The sequence below is a fragment of the Myodes glareolus genome, chromosome 23 (genome assembly GCF_982192425.1).
Source record: "Myodes glareolus chromosome 23, mMyoGla1.1, whole genome shotgun sequence".
NCBI lineage: Eukaryota > Metazoa > Chordata > Mammalia > Rodentia > Cricetidae > Myodes > Myodes glareolus.
This window is the reverse complement of record NC_142048.1, coordinates 2,373,275-2,395,833: the sequence shown is the minus strand read 5'-3', so window position 1 is coordinate 2,395,833 and position 22,559 is coordinate 2,373,275. Positions and strand designations below refer to the sequence as shown.

The window sequence follows — 22,559 nt, the reverse complement described above, 5'->3', positions numbered from 1 at the left end:
ATTGCCTAATTTAAATAATCTTGTAAAGGGTATTTAGGCACAAAGAATATGTTTATAACATTTACTTTTACTCTAGAAATATTTTATACAGGAAAGAGCTATGGATGTAGAAGTAGGAAGCTGCAGAGAAGGCCCAGTGGTTAAGAACATGTGCTGCATGTAGAGACATCCCCAATGAGAAGTTCAGTGCCTGCTGCATCTAATTCACACCCAATTTTACTGCAGCTCCAGGAGATGCCCGTGTCTCCGGCCTCTAGAGGCATCTGCATTCAACATGCACATGCATCCACAGAATTAATTAATTAAATAAATCCCAAAGGGAGAAATTAGCAATCGTTAGGAATGAAGGAGAGCATCTGTCATCCCATTCAATTGGAAGAGAGTTGTCAAAAGGCATTGAGTCTCAAAAAACAGGCCTGGGATGGGTTTTTGTTTTGCTGTGTTGTGCTGTTTGGAGTTTGGCAAGGACTTTCATTTGTTTTGCTTTTTATTAGAGTGTGAAAAGACATGTGGGAGAGTGCATTCAGTGACACACATGTGGAGGTCAGTTCTATCGTCCACCTTAGGTGGTTTCTGAGGATCCAACTCAGGTCTCCAGGCTTGATCAGCAAGCTCTTTACCCACTGAGCCATCTTTCATATGCTGTTTTTGTTTTGTTGAAACTGTAACTCATAGTCCGGAGTGGCCTCAGATTGCTGTGGTTACAGGCATGTGCAACCACACCCATTACAAGAAGTTGGGTTTATATTCAGTGGTAGAGCCCATGTTTGTGGTAGAATTTCTGGGTTTGATGAACAGTATAAAAAAGGAACTGATTAAAACTAGAAGTCAATAATAGCTTTAAAAGACTTACTTAAGAACCAGGTATGATGACACAAGGCTAAAATCCCAGTATTCAGGAGGCAGGGACACATGGATCTCTAACTTTGAGGCCAGCCTGATCTACATAGTAGTTCTAGGCCATCCAGAAGTACATAGAAGATCCCTGTTTCCTAAAAACAGAAACAAAAAAGACTTAATACATAATGACATAGGGCACTTTCTTTTGGTGTAATGAAATATGTTTAAAGTACAAATGGCATTTAGATAACAATGTAAGTATACTACAGCCACTGAGTTGTATATTTTTGTATATACTAGTTTTATAGAAAGTTTAGTTTCAGGTTAAATTTAACACAATTATTTCTATTTAATCATTTTAAAGTGGGTATTACCTCAGTTTTCTCAATAGAGTGAGAAACAATGCAGTACAGTGTTGAAATAAAACCATCAGGTTAGAAGACAAATAGAAGTAAAACTAGAATCTTAAGCAAGGTATAAAGAGAAATGGGGGCTGGAGAGATGGCTCATAGTTAAGACTGTTTACTGCTCTGGGAGGAGGCCAGGTTCTATTCCCAGTCCCCACATCAGTCACCTCATAGACTCCTGTAGCTCCAGCTCCAGGGAGACCCAACTCTGGCCTCTGCAAGGACTCGCACTCATGCAGCCAGACATAAAAACTGAAAGAAGTGGACTGTCAGGTACTGTCATGGATACCCATAATCCTCTCACTTGGAAGAAGTTTGAGGCCAGCTCTTTTTTCTTTCCTAAACCTTGGCTTCAAGAAAATAAGATGTTTTCTCACCAATTGTATAGTATATTTAAAATGTCATGGCTTTTTCTTTTCCTGTGAAACTGTCTTAGATCATAATATAATAATTTCTCTGTGAATTTCATAATCTATCTTGACTCCCATATTTCATATATTTTCTAGGTACCTCTCCAAGAGCTCTTGGTTGAAAGCGAGGAAGAAATTAGCAAAGCTTTAGATAAAAGATTGCTCTGGAGGACACTTTAGAGCAAGTAAGTGTGGTGCATGTAATGCAGCCTAGCGTCGAGTGTGACTTGTGATTGCTGAGCAACGTGGTTTAAATTCTGGTTAGGCTGAGACAGGGTTTCTCTGTGTAGCTCTCTGGCTGTTAGTGGAACTCACTCTGTAGAACAGACTGGCCTTGAACTCACAGAGATCTTCCTGCCTCTGGCTCCTGAGTGCTGGGATTTGCTGGGATCAAAGGTGTGAGCCACTACCACCCAGTTTTCTTCTTTTTGGTTTTTAAAGTAATCTGTAAGTAAAATCGACAGCTTTACATAAATAGCTATTCAAGTAATCCACACAAAGTTGTTTTCACTGTTAAATTCTATGGCATCTGACCTTATAGGCTGCAAACATGGCCCTGGGGTAAAGTACTTTCTTAGCACATGGCTGCAGCCCTGGCTTCAATTCCCTGTACCAACAGAAAAACAAAACACCTACTTTTTACAAGGAAGACCTTTTCCTCTCCTCAATAAAGTAGAGGTCAGGAGTCTGCCTTGTACTGGCAATTCCAGCACTTTGTTATCAGAGGCGGGGAAGATTGCAAGTTCCAGGCCAGGCTGGGTCTCATAGTAAGACCCTATCTAAAAGAACATAGCAGCCCAGAAATTTTAAAATGAAAACTGGTCTATGTTTAGTAATAGTGCAAGTTAGTCTGTTTAATTAAAAATTTAAACAAAAATCAATCTTTAAAAAAAAGTTAATGAGGGACTGAAGAGATATCTCAATGGCTAAGAACACTGCTTACTCTTCCAGAGGTGCTGAATTCAGTTCCCATCAACCACATAGTGGCTCACAACCATCTACAGTGGGGTTCGATGCCTTCGTCTGACATAAAGTTGTATGTGCAGATGGAGTACTCATATACATAAACATAAGTGTTTAAATAGAAAAAGGAAGGAAGGAAGAAAAAGAAAGGAAGGAAGACAAAGTTGATGAAGCCCCTGGTGGTAGTGGTGGCAGCACACGCCTTTAATCCCAGCACTCAGGAGCCAAAAGCAGGAGGACCTCTATGAGTTAGAGGACAGCCTGTGCTACACAGTGAGTTCCAGGACAGCCGAGGCTACACAGAGAAACCCTGTCTCAGAAAACCAAAAGAGTTGATGATCTAAACATTCAAGCAGTAGGACTTACTGCTTATAATCCCAGTTTTAGAAAGCAGGAGAATCCAGTGTTGTGGACTACATTAACCCATGACTCAAAAAACAAACAAACAAAAAAACCAAAATAACAACAGCAAAAACTATATATATATGGGACTGGAGGGTTTGTTCCGTGATTAAGGGCACTGGTTGCTCTAACAGAGGACCTGAATTCAATTCCTTACACTCACACAGAAACTCAAAACCATCTGTAACTCCAGTTCTTCTGATTCTAGGAGCAGGTAACACACATGCGTACATGCAGGGAAGACATTTATATGCATACATATACATGTACATAATAATTGATGAGAGGCTGAAGAGGTAGCTCAGCAGTTAGAGCACTTGTGCTTCCAAAGGGCCTGTGTTCATTCCCAGCACCCACTTGGTCAATCACAACCCTTAGTAACTCCAGTCCCACAGATCTGATGCCCTCTTCTGGCCTCCTTGGTCATTGTGTGCACATGATCTATATATGCTTACAAAACACCCAGACACTTAAATTATTCTAAAACTAATTGAGCTAGACATGGTGGTGCATACCAGTAATGCCAGCACTCTGGAAGCTGAGAGGAGAATCTTGAGTTCAAGGTAAGCCTGAGCTACATAACAAGACTAAGGTTACCCTGGTATGTATAGCAAAAACCTTCTAAGTTTTAGAAAATAGATATTAAGATGATTGACAGCATGAACAATAAAATATGAAAATAGAAAAGTCAAAATAACCATACAAAAGTAAAATTACCTCTCAATAAAAGATTTCATTAACAAATTATTTTACAGCTGAATACTTTCAAATATTAAAGGTCAGATGACTTTTAGACATGAAAGTTGTCACAGAACATAAACATATAATTATCAAGAGGCTATATAGGCCTGTGCAACAACTTATAGGCATCACAATAAAATTAAACCAATCACTGCAGACATAAAACGAAAAGCTCAATAATTGCATCAAAATGTATTTGGCAAATATGCTTTTCTTATTTAAGACAAGGTCTTGCTCAGTATAGGTGAATCTCTAGCCAACAATCTTCGGGCCTTACTTAGTCCTCTAAATACTGGAATTAGATGCATGCATGCCAACCACTGGCTCAGCAAATGCTTTTTTATGATCATGTGCCTGGTACTGTAATAGATGTCTCTGTACTAATCTAGCGCAACACCTTCCCCATGGATATCATTTCAAGTGAGACGATGGCTATAAGAACAAGTATTTTCCATTACAAGATTATTAAGTTAGCTACAAAGTAGTAGATTTCATAATGACATTTTTTTTACATGCTTTCTTCTTCCATACCCTGCCCTCTGGCCTTTGCCTTCCCCTCCCCTGTGTCCCATTCTTGCTGTTAGACTATTGACTAAAACAACCTAATTTCTGCTTTTCCAGTACAATATTGCATTGTCACTTTCAGGGCCCCTGTACCCAAACCCTTGAGGTCTCTTTTTCCCTCTCACAGTTCTCTAATTTCTCTAGTTTCATCCACACATGTACACCAACCCACTCACACATAGAAACTTAAATCAAGGCTCCACACATGACAGAAAACATAGTACTTATCTGAATACAGTCTATTTCAGTTAACATTCTGAATTACAATTTGACCTTCAATTATCCTACAGATGTCATTTTTATTACTTTTCAATATGTGTATATATGCGTGTGTGTCCACAGAGATGAGAGATGTCAGACCCTCCTGTGGCTGGTGTTACAGGTGGTTGTTAATAGCCTGTTATGAGTGTTGGGAATCTTATGCTGGTCCTCTGGTAGAACAAGAAGTGCTCTTATATAGCCAGATCATGTGATAGTTTTGTTTGTAGTTTTCAAAGATTTGTTTGTCTTTATTTTTATGTGTGTGAGTATGTTTCCTACATATATGTGTACATCCCTGGTGCTTGTGGAGGCCAGAAGAGGATTTCCTGAAACTGGAGTTATAGATGGTTGTGAGCCACCAAGTGGGTGCTGGGAACCAAACCCAGGTCCTCTGTACGAGCAGCCAGTGCTCTTCACTGAGCCATCTCTCCCACCACTTTCTCCTTTTGGACAAACCTACTTACTGATTTCCACAGTAGTTGCAATTTATAGTCTCACTAGCAGTGAGTAAAGGTTTCTCTTTCCCCAAATTCCTGCCGGCATTGGTTGTCAACTGTTTTCTTTTTGAAAGTCACTCTAAGCTAGTAAGGTGGCATTATAAAACATTTTGATTTCACCTTTCCCTGATGGCTTAGGATGTTGAACCCCTTCATCAAATATCATTGGCCGTTTCTATTTCTTCCTTTGAAGAGTGTCTGCTCAATTCATTACCTCATGTATGGATTGGATTTGGTTTAATTTTTGCTGTTTTTACATAATAGACCCCTATCAGATACAGGGTTGGCAATGATTTATCAAACCTCTAAGCTGTCTCTTCAGTTGTGAGGTTGCTTCCACTGTTAGGCAGGATTTTAATTTGCTGTATTCCCATGTGTCAGTCCCTGGGTTGTGTTCTCTGCTGTCACAGTCCATTCAGAAGTTCCTGCCTCTGCATAGGATGATTGTTGACACAGGACATAATTGATGTGTCTTCCCTGCAGTTTCAGCATGTCCTGTCTTCACATGAAGTCTTTGATCTATTTTCAATGTTTCATGTAGTGTGAGACTCGAGACCTGATTTCATTTTTCTACATACCCAGTTTTCTCAGCACCATCTGTTAAAGAGGCTCTTTCTTAATGTATTCTTTTGACATCTGTGTTCAATGAAAAAATGAAGTAGCTGCTTGGGATGGAAAGATGACTCCATGATTAAGAGCACTTGCCACTCTTGCAGAGGACACAAGTTCAGTTACCAGCACCCATATGACAGTTCACAACCCCTAGTAGCTGTAATTTCAAGGTATCTGATGTCCTCTTCTGGACTCCATCGGCACCTGGAATGCACATAGTGTACATACAAACAAAAATGCAAAACACTCTTATACGCTCTTATACAATAGAATAAAATAGAATCTTAAAAAAGTTAGTACTTCTTTAAAGACAACGATGGGAGAGTTGCTCATCATTTAAGAGTACTTGTTGCTCTCACAAAGAGCCTAGGTTTGATTCCCAACATCCACATGGCAGCTTACAACCAGCTGTTGACACCAATCTCAAGGAATCTGACTCCCTCTAACCTCCTTGGGCACCAGGCATACCCATGCTAACAAAGCACTCACATACACAATAAATAAAATATGAATAAAGGCAAATATAAAAGTTTTATAATGCTAAATGTTAATTTTGATATCTGTCAAGCTGAACACCATGAAGACAGAGAGCAGGAGAAATGTGAAGATGCTGAAGGAAGAGGTGCAAAAGCTGGACGACCTTTACCAACAAAGTGTTAAGGTAGGAGCTTGACCGGTGTGTTCATCTGACTCGACTCTGAAATCTTATCTCAATGTGGCAGTATACAAAAACTGAGAGGAGGCCTTGAAACTCAGCCAAAAGAGCCAGGTGTGGTGTTGTCATACCTATAGTCCCAACATTTAGAAGACCCCGGTGGGAGGATTGGCACAGATTTGAGACCCGCCTGGGCATAAGTAATTGCCCATTAAGAATCATTGCAAAGGGCTGGAGAGATGGCTCAAAGGTTAAGAGCTCTGACTGCTTTACCAGTGGTCCTGAGTCCCATTGTGGTCCCAGCATCCACATAGTGGCTCACAACCATCTATAATGAGATCTCGTTCCTTCTTCTGTAATGCAGGCAAAACACTAAGTACATAATAAATAAATGAGTCTTGAAAAAAAATCATTGCAAACTTACTTTCCCAACTAAATTTTAGTCTATTCATAAGCTCCAGATGGTAGTTAAGGTGTAAGACTGACTGCCAGTGTTCTATCCAACCCTGAATTTTCCCAGACAGGTATTGAGACCTCATTCATGGGCCATCATAAAATTAAGTTTTGCAACAGTGCCATTATTAGTTATACTTGCAAAATATCACAAAGAGAAATGTTTATATTGCTCTATATTATATACAGGATGCTTTTTGAGAAATGTAGAATTTTTGGAAATTGTAAAGCAAAATCTGATCTTCACATGACATGTGAAATATATACCTATTATTTTTACTTTTACCATATTCCTTGCATGAAAGGTTAAGATTATTTTTGAAAGCACTCAAGTGAAAGACTTTATAAGTCCATACTTCAGCATCACAAACCTAGGAATCTGAGAGTGGTTGGAACTGATTTTGCTAAACATAGTTAATATGTGTGTGAAATTTTAATCAAAGTACCAGGTTTCCTTATATTACACTTGAAACATTGTTACATAGAGTGCTACACAGAATCCTCCTGAAAGGGGCACAATTGTGTTTATCATATAGAGTCCCCACTGGAACAGTTAAAAAAGGCAGTCAACAACTTGTAAACATAAATGATGCAATGTTCTGGGTTTTTATATGCTTAACCTACTTTACTTTACTCTGCCTTTAACAGATGGAATATGAATGAAAATAATGATTTCTCTCCTATAGGAGGCTGAGGAACAAGATGAGAAGTGTGCCAGGGAGCTGGAATCCCTGGAGAAACACAAGCACCTACTAGAGAGTGCTGTGAACAAGGGCCTCAGCGAAGCAATGGATGAGCTAGAGGCTGTCAAGCAAGAGTAAGTTCAACTCGCCAAGATCTGATTCTTTATACTTTGTAAAGCTGCTTCCTTTTTTATCTTTAATTCCTATTATGAAACTATTTGGGGTGCAAATAATGATATTTTAAGGATTTAAGCCAAAAAATTAAGATACCTTATGACACTATTAGAGTAATTGCCCAGCTAGATTATTAAATCGCTTTTAATGCCTGGAAATGAATCCATTTTTTGTTTGGTTGATTGGTTTGTGCTTTTTGCTATTTTTCTGCTTGATTTTGGTTTTTGGCTTTTTTATTTTTATGGGTTCTTTGTTCTTTTTGGTTTTTGGAGACAGGGTTTCTTTGTGTAGATCGGAGACTGTCCTCATCTGTAGATCAGGCTGGCCTTGACTCACAGAGATATGATTGCCTCTGCCTCCCAAGTTCTGGTATTAGAGATGTGAGCCACCACCAAGCAGCCATTGTTTTGTTTTTGAGATAGAATATTTTATATATAGCTCCTGCTTTCTGGAACACATTATGTAGTTCAGACTGCATGACTTGGCTGGGACTAAAGGCATGCTCCACCATACCCGGCTGTAGACATCTTAAATAATTCAGAAATGCATAAGAAATGCAATAAATATGGAACTCTTCAACTTGAGAAGACCTACAAGGCCAGCCAGGCACTGTAGCCTAGCACTTGGGTGAAGAGGTGGAAGGTTTGTCTGAAATGGAATGGAGGGTCACAGCATCAGGGTAGCTGACCACATCGAGTGAACAGAAGCAGCTGGTAGAGATCTGAGCTGTGTGCTTACATAAGGGCATTTGGATGGATTCTACCAGGCATGGTTTTCTTGGGAGTGGGGATAGACAGGGTTTCTCTGTAACTTTGAAGCCTGTCCTGGAACTCCACTCTATATGCCAGCTTCGAATTCACAGATATGCACCCATCTCTGCCTCCTGAGAGCTGAGATTAAAGGTGTGTGCCACTACTTATGGCCAGGTATGGTTTTCTTTATTCACCAAATATTTCTCAGGGAAAATAATAACATACATAAATGCAAACTTTATGTTTTTCTCAGGTTAGTACATTGTACTAATTTATTATATTAATATTTTCTAGATATTAAGTGTCTTTTTATTTTAATTCTGTAGATACCAACTGCTTCTTCAAAGCACAGCTGAAGAAAGGAGAACAATGAGATGTAACTTACAGCACCTTTTAGAGATGGTTGCTACACATGTAGCATCTTTGGAAGTAAGTGTGAAGCTCTCGCTGAATTCTAGCTGCTTTGTTTCTATAGGAATTGAATAACAAATTTTCCTTTTTTTCTTTATTTATTTGAAAAAACTCTATCTTTTAACGTTTTACATACCAATCCCAGTTCCCACTGCTTCTTGTCCTCCTGCTCCCTCCAAAATCCTCCCACCTCATTCCCCATCCACTCCTCAGAGAATTTCAGGCTTCCCATGGGAAGTCAACAAAGTCTAGCACATTGCTTTGAGGCAGGACCACTGCTCTTCACACCACCTAGGCTGAGCAAAATATCCCTACAAAGAGAATGGGTTCCAAAAAGCCAGTGCAAGCAGTAGAGATGAATTTTGCTCTCACTGTCAGTCGCCCCACAGTCTGCCTCAGTCATACAACTGCCACCCACATTCAGTAAGCCAGCTCCCCATGTTATTAGACTGGTGTCTCTTATCTTAGGACCAGGGCATATTTCTTTGTCTGGCTCTGACTCTAGGGGCAGTTTGTGTTTCTTTGACACTAGTTTCAGAGTCAGATAATGTGTCTTAGTCTTGGATTCAGGAATAAAGATGTTTCTTTCCCTGGACCAGGTCTTCAATCCAAGGTGGTATGTTTCCCTCACTGACTCTGGGTTCAGAGTCAGGGTGCTCAGTGATTGGTTGGTTTCCTATTTCAGTTTTCCCGTTTATTCTACATTCCCCTTTTTATTTGTTAATAAATAACAGGGGGATTAGAAAGGGGATGCTTTTTTTTTTTCATGAGACTAACTCCTCCTGAATTGGGGCATTGAAGTTCTCGGGACAGTCTTGATATTCATCCCCAGGATATAACTGGATGCACAGGCCTCTGGTTCTGTAGCTATAGGCCGGTCATCCTGCAATAGTAACTTGTTCAAAGTCTGGTTAGAAATCCTTTGGATTTGTTGTTGAAGAAATTTAGACAACAGGTTTATGAGACACGGCGTAATTAGTAGAACAAAGAGAAATAAGGAAAGAGAGGTTAAGGAGGGTAGCCTCCAGTTCCATATCTGACTATTAGTAATCCACTGGCTAGGTTTTGAAGATCCATTTGGAACTGTTGGATCTTATCCTTCACTACACCAGATTGACTGACGTAGAAATAACATTCTTCTCCAAGAAAGAGACACAGAGCAACTCTCTCTGCTGTGATGAGTAAATCCACTCCTCCCCGATTTTATAGTACTAAGGAGGCTAGGGAGTCAATTTGTCCATGAAGACTAAGGATAGTCTGGGCTACCTGTAGGTAATTCGAATGGATTCTGAGGAAAATGATGGCAAATGGCTAGGAACGCAGTCAGTCCTGCTGTTCCAGTGGCTGCAGCTGCAGTTATGCCCAGGGCTGCTAGAAAGGGTATCACTTGGATTGCTCGTTTGCCAAGCCATGCCATGCAGCTATGAACTTGGCGATGGGAATTGACAAGGGTTCTTCACCAGGAACCACCTCTAATTCAGGGAAGGGGAACACAATGGCACAAGTCCCAGACCACCTAGCTGGTAAGCAGGCTATCACAGAGAAGAGGTGGAGCATAATCCAATAGGGTTCGACTTGAGTCTTGACAGATGTGGATGTGTGAAGCCTCATTTTGCTAAGACCAGAGGGAGGCTGTTTAGGTATCTTCTAAAGCTTCAGAGGGCAAATTCTTGCTGGGGGTGTAAATTTGAGCAATTCTGAGCTGACGGTGTAAAAGGTTTGAAATGGGAACGATTAATCCAGTGAGTGAAATCCTTAAGCTTAGCATCAGTTGGAGTAGTAAGGTTTACCCTGAGTAGACTTCTCCATTTTGGAGCAAGAGGATGGGAATTTTGTCCTGGAGGAGAGAGGAGAACGAAATCCCCAGTGTTAATTGGGGAGGGAAGGGGATCTGGGAGGGGTTGAAGCAAATGATGATTGGTGAAATTCCAAATAAGAGTATGAAGATAGCGGAGCAAAGGGGTAAGGGGTGATCAGGAATGGGGGATGGCTTGGATGTAAGACTAGGAGGCAAAATCGGCCCTCCATACAAGAGTTCAGAAGGGGAGGTAAAGAGGAATTTCTTTGGAAGCACTCTTAATTGCAGGAGAGCTAATGGTAGGAGTTTCATCCACTCAGTATGGAGCTCTTGAGAGAGTCTGATAAGAATATTTTTGAGGAAATGATCAGATTGTTCAACTTCTCCTGAAGATTGGGGATGGTAGGGGATGTGAAAGCAACATGGCTGTTAAGGGCCCTGGCTTTGAGGCTTGTGAAGTAAATTCAGGGTCATTATATGATTGAAGGGATGTGGGGACTAGAAAATGGGGAATGATTCACTGAAGTAGAAACTGTTTGTGATCCTTCATTATGGTAAGGAAGGCTTCGACCAATCCTGAGAGTGTGTCTACTGGAAGTAGTAGTATCTGAAAGGTCTAACTGTGGGCATATGTGTGAAATTGACCTGCCAGTCTGATCCAGGGAGAAATCCCTTGCCTGGTGATTGGGAAAAGGGGACTCCGATGCCCAAAATGTGACTAGAGGTTTGACAAATTTTACATGAAGCTGTGATAGTCTTTATAAAACACAGATCCTCAGAGGTGAGCTGTAATAAGTTTTGATCGTGAGGCAAAGCCTGGCTATTGGCATGAAAGATCTGTTGTAAACAGGACAAGATCTTTTGAGTACCTGGGGATGATAATGAGGAGATTGGTTGTAAGAGGAGAGTGTCTCATAGTGTGTGAGATGGATCCAGATTTCCAAGAGCTGCAGCTCTAGCTGCCTCATCAGCTCAGCTAGTTCCCATGGAAATAATGGAATTGCTTAATGTGATCAACAGTGGACAATACTTACAGCTGTGGACGATGGGAGGCCCCCCCTAATAGGGCTATAATTTGGTCTGAATTAGTTAAGGTCCTCCTTTTGTTGTTAAAAGCCCAGTTCTCTCCAGATAGCTACATGTGACAAGAGAATATGTAAGTATACTTGGGGTCTGTATATAGATTTAGGGATTGTCCCTTTGGAAATTGACAGCACAGGTTAAAGCTAATAATTCAGCCTGCTGATCTGGAAGGGCCCACGCTTCAAACGTTCTGCTTGAAACAATAACATATCCTGCTTTACATACTCCTTCATATAGGAGGGAGCTGCCATCGGTATACCATGTATAGACTGAGTGTATATGTATGGGATAAGGAAGTAACTCTTGTAGGGTCTCACTGTATGATTGTAATACGGAGTATTTCAGTATTGGTTGTAGGAGAAAATTTGAAATCATAAAAGGTGGACATGGTTAAAAAGTTAGTATTGTATCTTGTACCAAGGCTACCTGAAGGGAGAGAACTCGGGATGGAAGTAGTCTTTTGAAGTCCCTTGTATGCTAGAATATGTGACAGGTGGTGAGGAGAAAGAGGAGTAATTGGTGACCTAAAGGTTAACTTCTTTGATTCACATATAAGCAGTTCAGCTGCAGCCAGAGCTCACATCCACGTACCCAGTCTTGCATAGTCTGGTCTAGCTCTTTTTTTTTTTTTTGACAAGTATGCAACAGGTGAAAAGGATAGATCAGATGGTGATCCAAGACCCCTTTTCAGGCAGTGGTGGCAAACACCTTTAAACCCAGCACTCGGGAGGCAGAGACAGGTGGATCTCTATGAGTTTGAAACCAGCCTGGTCTATAAGAGCTAGGTCCAGGGCAGGTTCCAAAGCTACAGAGAAACCCTGTCTTGAACTCTCCACACAGAAAATTTTTAAAAAAGTTATTTTTGGTTCCGGGTAGTGGTTATATGGTTGTGCATGCCTTTGATCTTGGTGCTCAGGAGGCAGAGGGATGAGGGTCTCTAGTTTGAGACCAGGCTGGTCTACAGAGAGAGTTCCAGGATAGTCAAGGTTACACAGAAAAACCTTGTTCACAAAACTTCCTTTTTATATCTTATTTAATAGCATTTTATAAGCCCATGAGTTGTCAAAGTAGTCTTATAATCTAGCCCCACATTAGGATCATAGTCCATTGGACCTGAGTTCTATGGAAGGCAGGATCCAACACCATCAGACAGTAGTTTGTTGCCTTCGGTCTTCTACAGTGCTCCCTTCTCACATACCAATTTGGTTTCTTTGCTCATACATCTACTTTGGGACCTTTTATGATTTTTGAGGAAGAGGTTCTTTCTGTGTACCCTTGGCTCTGCTGGAACTCAGAGATTCCACCTGTCTTTCTCCTGAGTGCTGGGATTGAAGGTGGGTACCTTTCCTCCTGAGTGTGAGATTAAAAGCATGAACCACCACTGCCCAGCTTACTTTTGGAATCTTAGGTAAAGACCAGGTATGAACTAATAGCAATCGAATTGCCTCAGTTTCCTAAATGCTGTCTGCTGAGTGGGATGTATGTGTTAGTAGGTTATGCACATGAACAAAACACTACTTTATAAAATATAAAAGTGGTCTCCTGTAACCTTGCCCCAGCAGTAGACAAGATTATTTTAATAAACCACTAGTTTCCAACAAACTAAAATTTGTCACCATGACCACAGATGAACTCTGATGCACAGACTGCAACTGCACAGAGTGGACCAAGATGTGAGTGACCAGCTCCCCAGCTGGACAGGTCCTGGTATGGCGCAAACACCCAAAGCTCTCTACCTGCCTCAGCTTCCCTAGCCAGCCAACAGGCAAGCCATCTGCAGGTAAGCTGCTCTAACATCCCCTGCATCGATCAGACCCTGTAACCTACAAGTTCCACTCCACCCATATACACAACCATCCCCAGAGACCTTAGTGGCTCTCTAAGAAACAGACAGCAACTGCACAGAGCAGACCAAGAGTGGTTCCCTAAGACACTGACAGTAACTGCAACAATTGTTCTAAGAGAGGATCCCTGAGACACAGACACAGGATTGGACCAAGATGCAAAGACACTGCTGACACCAATTAGAGATGAAGAGATGGGTAGGCTTCAATGCAAGAATTTATTCAGCAATCTAAAAAGCTACATGGTAGCACCAGAACCCAGTGGTCATACAACAGGAAGACCTGATCATCTTAACTCAGAAGCAGCAGGAAAAAAAACATAATGTAACTTTATGAAGATGATAGAGAACCTTAAAGAGGAAACAAAAAATTCCCTTAAAGAAATAGAATAAAAGACAAAGAAAAAATTGAAAGAAATTAATAAATCTCTTAAAGAAATCCAAGAGCACCAACAAAAAGTAAATAAGGAAAGCAATCAGTTCAAGACTAGAAAAATGAAATAGAGACAATAAAGAAAACACAGATCACGGGAATTCTGGAAATGGAAAATCTGGGTAAATGAACAGAAGCTACAGATGTTAGCATAACCAACAAAATGCAAGAAATGGAAGAGAAAAATCTCAGGCGTTGAAGATACAATAGGGGGAAAATAAAATGTTAAATCCAACAAATTCTTAACACAAAATATCCAGGAAATCTGGACACCATGAAAAGATCAAATCTAAGAATAATGAGTATAACCTAAATAAGAAAAAACACACAAGTTAACATCACCAACGATGAAATCTAAGTAAACAGGAGATAGCAATCACTGGTTATTAATATCCCTTAATGTAAATGAATTCAACTCACCTATAAAAAGGCACAGGCTAACAGATTGGATATGAAAACAGAATCGATCCTTCTTATACATACAAGAAACACATCTCAACCTCAAAGACAGACACCATCTCCAAATAAAAGGTTGGGAAAAAATATACCAATCAAGTGAACCTAAAAAACTAACGGGTGTAGCTATCCTAATATCTAACAAAATAGACTTCAAGCTAAAATCAAACAAAATAAACAAAGAAGGCCATTTCACATTAGTCACAGGAAAAATTCATCAAGAGGAAATCTCAATACTGAACATCTATGCTCCAAATACAAGGGCACCCTCATATGTCAAAGAAACATTTCTAAAGCTTAAATCATACATTAAACCCCACACACTAGTAGTGTGAGATGTCAACACTCCCCTCTCACCACTGGACAGGTCACTCTGACAAAAAATGAACAGAGAAATAAGAGAACTAAAAGATGTTATGACTCAAATGGACGTAAAAGACATCTATAGAACATTCCATCCAAAGATTAAAGGTTATACCTTCTCAGCATCTCATCGAACCTTATCAAAAATTGACCACATACTCAGTAATAAAACAAAACTCCACAAATACAAAAAATTAGAATAACCTTATTAGAAGTATCTTATCAGATCACCGTGGCATAAAACTAGAAGTCAATAGCAACACAAATTTCAGAAAACCCACAAACACATGGAAATTAAACAATGCTCACCTGAATCATAAATGGGTCAAGGAAGAAATAAAGGTAGAAATGAAAGACTTCCTAAAATTCAATGAAAATGACCACACAACATACCCAAATTTATGAGATACAATGAAAGCAGTGTTAAGAGGTAAGTTCATAGCACTAAACACCCACACAAAGAAGCTGGAAAAACCTGACACTAGTGAATTAACAGAACATTTGAAAACTTTAGAATAAAAAGAAGCAAACTCACCTAAGAGAACTAGACCACAGGAAATAATGAAAGTTCGAGTTGAAATCATAAAAAGAAACAAAGAAAACAATACAAAGAATCAATGAGACAAAGAGCTGGTTCTTTGAGAAAATCAACAAAATAGACAAACCTTTATCCAAACTAAACAAAAAGCAGAGAGAGAATATAAAAATTAACAAAATCAGAAATGAAAAGGGGAGGCTGGAGAGATGGCTCAGTGGTTAAGAGCATTGCCTGCTCTTCCAAAGGTCCTGAGTTCAATTCCCAGCAACCACATGGTGGCTCACAACTATCTGTAATGAGGTCTGGTGCACTCTTCTGACCTGCAGGCATACACGCAGAAAGAATATTGTATACATAATAAATAAATAAATATTTAAAAAAAAAGAAATGAAAAGGGGGACATAACATCAGACACAGAGAATCATCAGGTCATACTTCAAAAATCTGTACTCCACAATATTGGAAAACTTAAGGAAATGAACAATTTTCTGGCTAAATATCACTTACCAAAATAAAATCAAGACAAGATAAACAAATTAAAGAGACCCATAACTCCTATAGAAATATAAACTGTCATCAAAAGTCTCCCAACAGAAAAAAAGTGCAATAGGACGAGACGGTTTCAGCTCAGAATTCTACAAGACTTTCAAAGAAGAACTCCTAACAATACTTCTCAAATTTTTCCACACAATAGAAACAGAAGGACCATTGCCCAAATTTTTTATGAGGTTACAAATCACCTGATACCCAAACCACAGAAAGACATTACTAAGAAAGAGAATTACAGACCAATCTCTCTCATGAACATTGGTGCAATAATACTAAATAAGTGACTGGCAAATCAAATCCAAGAACACATCAGAACCATCATCCACTATGATCAAATCAGCATCATTCCACAGATGCAGGGATGATTCCACATATGAAAATCTGTCAAAGTAATCCACCATATAAACTAGCTGAAAATAAAAGCCGCATGATCATCTCATTAGATGCTAAAAAACCTTTAGAAAAAATACAACATCCCTTCATGATAAAGGTCTTGGAGAGACCAGGGGTACAAGGAACATACCTAAACATAATTAAGGCAATATACAGCAAACCAACAGCCAACATCAAACTAAATGCAGAGAAACTCCCAGTGATTCCACTGAAATCAAGAAAAAGACAAGGTTGTCCACTCTGCAACTAAGAATTTGGTACTTTCTACCACCAAATTTACTTAGAGGTCAAGTGCTGTGGGACAACCTTCCTGTATGCTGTGAATATGTTTTATCCCCATTGGTTAATAAAGAATCTGCTTTGTTCTGTAGCAAGACAGAATAATGCTATGCAAAAAAGCCAAACTGAAAATACAAGGAAGAAGGATGGGGTGTGGGAGATGCCACCGAGCTGCCAAAGCAGCAAGATGTCCTAGACCAAAGGTAAAGCCACATGCTATATGGCAATGCCTAGATAAATAGAAATTTGAGAGTAGGAACTAGTTAGCAATAAGCCTGAGCAACAGGCCAAAGAGTTTACAATTTATATGACTTCTCCAAGTGTTTATTTAGAAGCAGGACAGAGAAACCTCCAACCACAAGTTTCTGTATAAAAAGTGGGCTTATCTCATCTAGAGACAGAGTGAGGGCACATTGACCTGCCCATTACTACTGCTGCTAGAATGCCTTGGACTCTGTACTTGGGAAAAAAACAGGAGGATAAGGAACCACCATCAGGGCAGAGATAAATGACCCTTCTCCGCAAGGAGCTAGACAGGCCTTTATATGTGCCCTTTTTGCGGGGTGACTGGTAGATGTTTTGCATTTTCCCAGTAATAACAGCTATTGTGATGACTCATATTTTACAAGTTTTAAAAGAACCCATTTTTTCTTACTGTATTATTGATTGTTAAAATTTATCTAGTGACTTTCAGACATCTAGGACCTTGATTGAAACTGTTTTCCTAAATACTTTCATATGATTACTTTCCAAACATAATCATGATCTCCATGATTAAATACTTTCCTAGCACATGAGTGAAGTCCTGAATTCAATCCAAAGTGCTGTCAGAAAAATAAACTACATCTATCCATTCCTAGAATAAATCCCACCTGGTCATGGTATAGTTTTGTGCTACTAGATTCAACATTTGTCTGTCTGTTTGGGTTGTTTCGTTTGTTTTTTTGTTTGTTTGTTTGTTTTATTTTTAATATGTGAGTTTTTGCCTATCTGTGTGTGTCTACCCTAAATACATGCCTATGCCCACAAAGGCCAGAGAATGTTGCATCCCAGAACTGCAGATAGTTTCCAGCCAACTTTGTGGGTGCTAGCAATCAAATTCAGGTTCTCTGAAGTCATCTCTCCAGCCCTATTGGTTTGTTTATTTTTGAGGAATGGTCTAGCAAATCATGATAGTCTTCCTGTCTCAGTCTCCTCAGCTAAGATATAGATTCTAAGCTACCATGCCCAATTTTTTGCTTACTTCTCTGTTGCTGCCCAAGATGGGTGAGGGAGGAAGATCTGAAGTTTGAGGCCAGCCTCGATCCTGTCTCAAAAATAGATAAATAGTAAGATAGTAAGATAGATAGATAGATAGATATGATAGACAGACAGACAGACAGACAGATATGATAGACAGACAGACAGACAGATAGATAGATATAGATAGATATGACAGATATGATAGATAGACAGACAGAGAGAGAGAGAGAGAGGGGGAGATAGATAGATAGATAGATAGACAGACAGACAAGTAGAATGATAGATAGACATATAAGCAAGGAGTGCCTGGAGAGATACTAAACTGTGAATTCTACCATTTTTTTCTTTGAGGAGATTAGCCTCATACCAAGAAAATTTGGTATAAATTTTTTGCTTCTCAGTCTGTCAGCAAGTTGGAACTGGTGCTGTGAGTTGGGTCAAAGGCACCTGAATTTTAATCCCAGAATCCACATAAAAGGAGAGGGAGCAAACCAGTTTTGCAAAGTATCCAGGAAATCAAGCAGCTATTCAAGGAGCCTAATTGAGCAAAATGGTAACATGAACAAAGCAAAAGAAATGAAATGTTATTCAACTGGCTCAAGGGTGAGATGTAGCAGGGCAGCAAGACATGGTTAAACTTGGGCTGGTAAAATGGGTGCATGGGTGAGTGGGTGGCTGGGGAGCAGGCTACACCAACTCTGTGAAAGGCTATGGTACTGGAGCTGCTTATCCTTTACAGACTTTCCAGTCTCTGGATGGAAGAAAGGCATCAGCTCTAAAGCAGGCCACTTCATCCAACCTACCCTAGCAGGGTTAAGACACAATTGGAGAAAGGGACATGTGACATCTCAGTGAGGGGAGGAGGGTGAGGTGTGCTCTCCTGAGAAAGGAGGAGACCTCAGGCTGTTCAGGAGCAAAACAGGCTAGTCCCTGGAGCACTGCCACCTGTCCTGCCCAAAGCCCCTTGACTGAGTCCCTCTGCCCATGCTGTAGTTGTAGGCTGAGCCATCTATGCCCAGCTCAGGCCCTTGCTTCAGAAACTGCCCTCTCAGAGGCAGGGATGAGTAAGGCTCGTGGGACAGCGAACAGGACCTGCTCAGCAAGCCCCATCTCAAACAGGAAGAAAGCTGATAAGGCTTCTTGCCCAAGATGCCTGTTGCCCTGCCAGGCTGTGGGCAGAGGGGATGGAAGTCAGCTAACAACAGGTAAGGAGACTGTACCTTTGATAGCACCTCTTTCCATGTTGGACTGCCTGCTTCCTGGGAAAGCCCTGCCATGGGATCGGCCTAGGGAGCCCCTGGCAACTTGTCACCCTCCCCAGGTGCATACTGATGCAAAGAGGAAGAATTCTGCTTGAAGGGAGCACCATGCCCACCTTCAAACCAGAGTCCAGCAGACCACAGGTGCAAGTAGGGGGCTTGCTTGAGCCTAGGATTTCAAAACCAGTGAGAGTCTGGCTCAAAAAAATAAAACCTATACACAGAGATAGATAGAGGCACAAAGACACATTAAGAGAGACATCTAGCCAGTCAGTTGTGGCACACGCCTTTCATTCAAGAACTCAGGAGGCAAAGGAAGTGGATCTCTATGAGTTCAAGACCAACCTGGTCTACAGAGCGAGTTCCAGGACAGAGAAACACAGTTTCAGAAAAACAAAACAGACAGATAGACAGAGAGAAAGAGAGAGAAAGAGATCCAGGCCTCCACTGGGGAATTCTAGGAGGCAAGGGCTCCACCCCAAGCCATGTCCCCAGTCCCTTATGACAGATTCTAGGCAGGGCCTCCACCTCTGAGCCATGCCCCCAGCCCCTCACAGGGCATGCTAGACAGGGGCTTTACTACTGAGTCACAGTTTCAATACTTATAGCTTCATGACATCTTTCTCAAGGGGACTTGGTTTTCTGTGACATCTGGTACACCTACCTCATGCAGAGTTCAGAGTCTGGGACCTGGAAGCTCATCAGGCTGTGGCCCAACATCCTGTCTTTAGTGGATGTGAAACCCATACCCTGAGAATCCCCGGGTGTGTCTAGAAAGGATGTACACAAGGAACCATGAGTCACTGTCTGTGTTCCCTGTGGAAAACAGCTTGGTTGCAGGGCAGGCTTGGACAGTAGGTCCTGAGAAACTATATTCTGTCTTGCTTTATTATTAATTTATTTCAAAAGTCACAGTCTGTGGCCTTAAACTCAAAGGAAATGCTACTGCCTCAGGACTACAAGTGTGAGCACCACGCCTGGTATTTTCTCACGTTAAAGTGTTTTTTTTTTTTTGTTGTTGTTGTTTTTTTTAAAAAAAAAACCATTAGAGGTTTACTGTGCAGTGCAGGCTGGCCTGGAATTCTACTGTCTGCCTCAGCCTCTGGACTGCTGGAATCATAGACAGGTGCCACCACGCCAGCTTCTCAGTTCTTAAATACTGAAAAGCTAATATGCTTGACCTCCTCGAGTACCAACCACCTCAGTACGCGCCCCCCCACCCCACGTAAGCAGGGGGAAAAAAACAATCCATCAGAAGCAGTTTCTCAAACATAAGTACAAAAACAATCCCCTGAGGGTTGGGGAGATGGCGCAGTGAACATGTGTCATGCACAAAGCAAGTCCTCACCCCAAAACCCCCATAAAAAGTCAAGGATGGGCTAGGCAGTGGTGGCACATACCTGGAATCCCCGCACTCGGGAGACAGAAGCACATGGATCTCTGAGTTTGAGGCCAGCCTGGTCTACTGAGTAAGTTCCAGGATAGCCAGGGCTACACAGAGAAACCCTGTCTCGAAAAAAAAGCCAAACAAAACGGCAAAGGCACGAGTGGTACTAGATGCATAATTCAGTCCTGGAAGCGCAGACAAGAGGACTCCAGGCTCACTGGCCAGTCTGGCTAGCCAACTGAGGAGCTTCTGGTTCCATCAAAGACCCAGCCTCGAAAATTAAAGTGAAGCACAACTGAGGAAAACATCTGACATCACCATCTGGCATCTACATATGTAGTGAGGAGCTGCGGGCAGGTCTGCTTTTCATCCCACATGGCTCCCGCATGGCTAGCTTAGCCCTGAAAATAACAACACACAAACTGTATTCATTTAAACACTGCCTGGCTCATTATCTCTAGAGAGTTAGTTACTGGCTAACTCTCACATCTTGATTAACCCATTTCTAATAATCTGTGTAGCACCACGAGGTGGTGGCTTACCAGAAAAGATTCATCATGTCTGACCTGGTGGCTGGCTCCATGGTGTCTACCTCACTTCCCTTCTTCCCAGCATTGTGTTCTGTTTACTCCACCTACCTAATTTTCTGTCCTATCAAAGGGCCAAGGCAGTCTCTTTATTAACCAATGAAAATAACAAATAGAAGGCCCACCTACATCATACATACAAGTACCACACAAGTTGCTAACATGTATGTGAGTACATACAAACACACACACAACAATCTTTTTGTCCAGATCAAATCAACCTGGTAGATCATTCAAGGGAAGTCATCAGAAACAAAACTGGTTAGTAGAAAGTGGACCTCCCACCCAACAGAATACTACTCTGCAACAAAATGGAATAAAGTTCAGGTCCATGCAATAGTGTGGAAAAACCTCAAAAACACCATGCTGCAGTCAAACTTTCTAGCTCACAATGCGATCCCAGCACTAGGGAGGCTGAGGCAGGAGGACTGCCACCACTTTGAGGTCAGTCTGAAGTGCATAGTGAGTTTGCTCCCCCCCCCCCAAAAAAAATAGCCACAATGCTAAGGGCAGGCAGCCAGACTAGAAAGGCATGTGGTACATGAGTCATCAATGAGAAAATCCCAGGTAGACCATTCCACAGAGGATGGCACATCAATGACATTAGTGCCTGTCCTGGGCTGGGAAGAGAATATCTATGGTAAAGAATTCCCTTTAGGGGATGTGGAATGGCCCTCAAAGGAGATAATTTCCACATGTGTGCACACGCATGCACACATGTGCTTGTAGCACACTGTGTCTCTGCTAACATCACAGCCAGCAGCATACAAGTTGGAATGTTCCCATGAACTAAGACAAAGTCTCAATCTGCAGCCAAGACTGGTCCAGAGCCTCCCCAGTGTGCCGAGCACAGATGAGCGACCACACCTGGCCTGAGCCTCCTAAAACCTGAAAGACAGTTGGCAAGAGGGCTTGCCCACGAGGACATTAACTACCCAACAATGAAGACTAAAGTTTGAATCCCCAAGCCCATGTGAAAAGCCAGGTGACACCTTTAATCCCAGCACACTGGAGGGAGAGACAGGCAGAGGAGGCCAGCCTGGTCTAGGTAGTAAGTTTCAGGTCAGTCAGAGCTACACATTAAGACCCTGTCTAAAACAAAACAAAACAAACAAACAAACAAATCCAAGCCTGGCTGCATGTGGTAACCCAGCATCCGAGGGTGGTATAGACATAGGAGGAACCTGAGAGCGCAATGATCAGCCAGCCTCACCCAACAGCATCACGTCCTGTCTCAAAGGACAGAGGAGAGAGAGCCTGCTCTGGGCTCCACATGAATGAACACTTGCACACATGCAGCACATGAATTCAACATACACATACGCATACACACACACACACACACACACACACACACACACACACACACACCCCCCTCCATGTGCATACCAAGCTTTTATCAGCAATCCAGACTCAAAGAAGACACCAACTCTTGGCCCATGCAAGGACAACATGAGGCCCTAGTGTTGGGATTCAGCTGAACACAGGCAGCCACTCTTCAGGCTCCACGCATGCCAAGTCTCC

The 22,559-nt window shown here is 41.4% G+C and overlaps 2 long non-coding RNA genes across 8 annotated transcripts in view; one reads left to right on the top strand and one right to left on the bottom strand.

The window, feature by feature from the left end:
- LOC148118267 (uncharacterized) overlaps positions 1-22,559 on the bottom strand; it is a 45,444-nt gene that overhangs the window by 15,426 nt on the left and 7,459 nt on the right. For 2 of the 7 annotated variants that reach the window (XR_015736157.1, XR_015736163.1), the window contains exons 2-3: positions 5,664-5,901; positions 854-992 (exon numbers count right to left, since the gene is read on the bottom strand). This is a non-coding gene — a long non-coding RNA (uncharacterized LOC148118267). The other 5 variants (XR_015736159.1, XR_015736160.1, XR_015736161.1 and 2 more) reach the window with 5 other exon arrangements.
- Positions 7,490-22,559, top strand: part of LOC148118263 (uncharacterized) — a 165,430-nt gene continuing 150,360 nt past the window's right edge. Inside the window, exons 1-2 of the long non-coding RNA XR_015736164.1 lie at positions 7,490-7,622; positions 8,741-8,843. This is a non-coding gene — a long non-coding RNA (uncharacterized LOC148118263). The remainder of the gene's footprint in view (positions 7,623-8,740; positions 8,844-22,559) is intronic.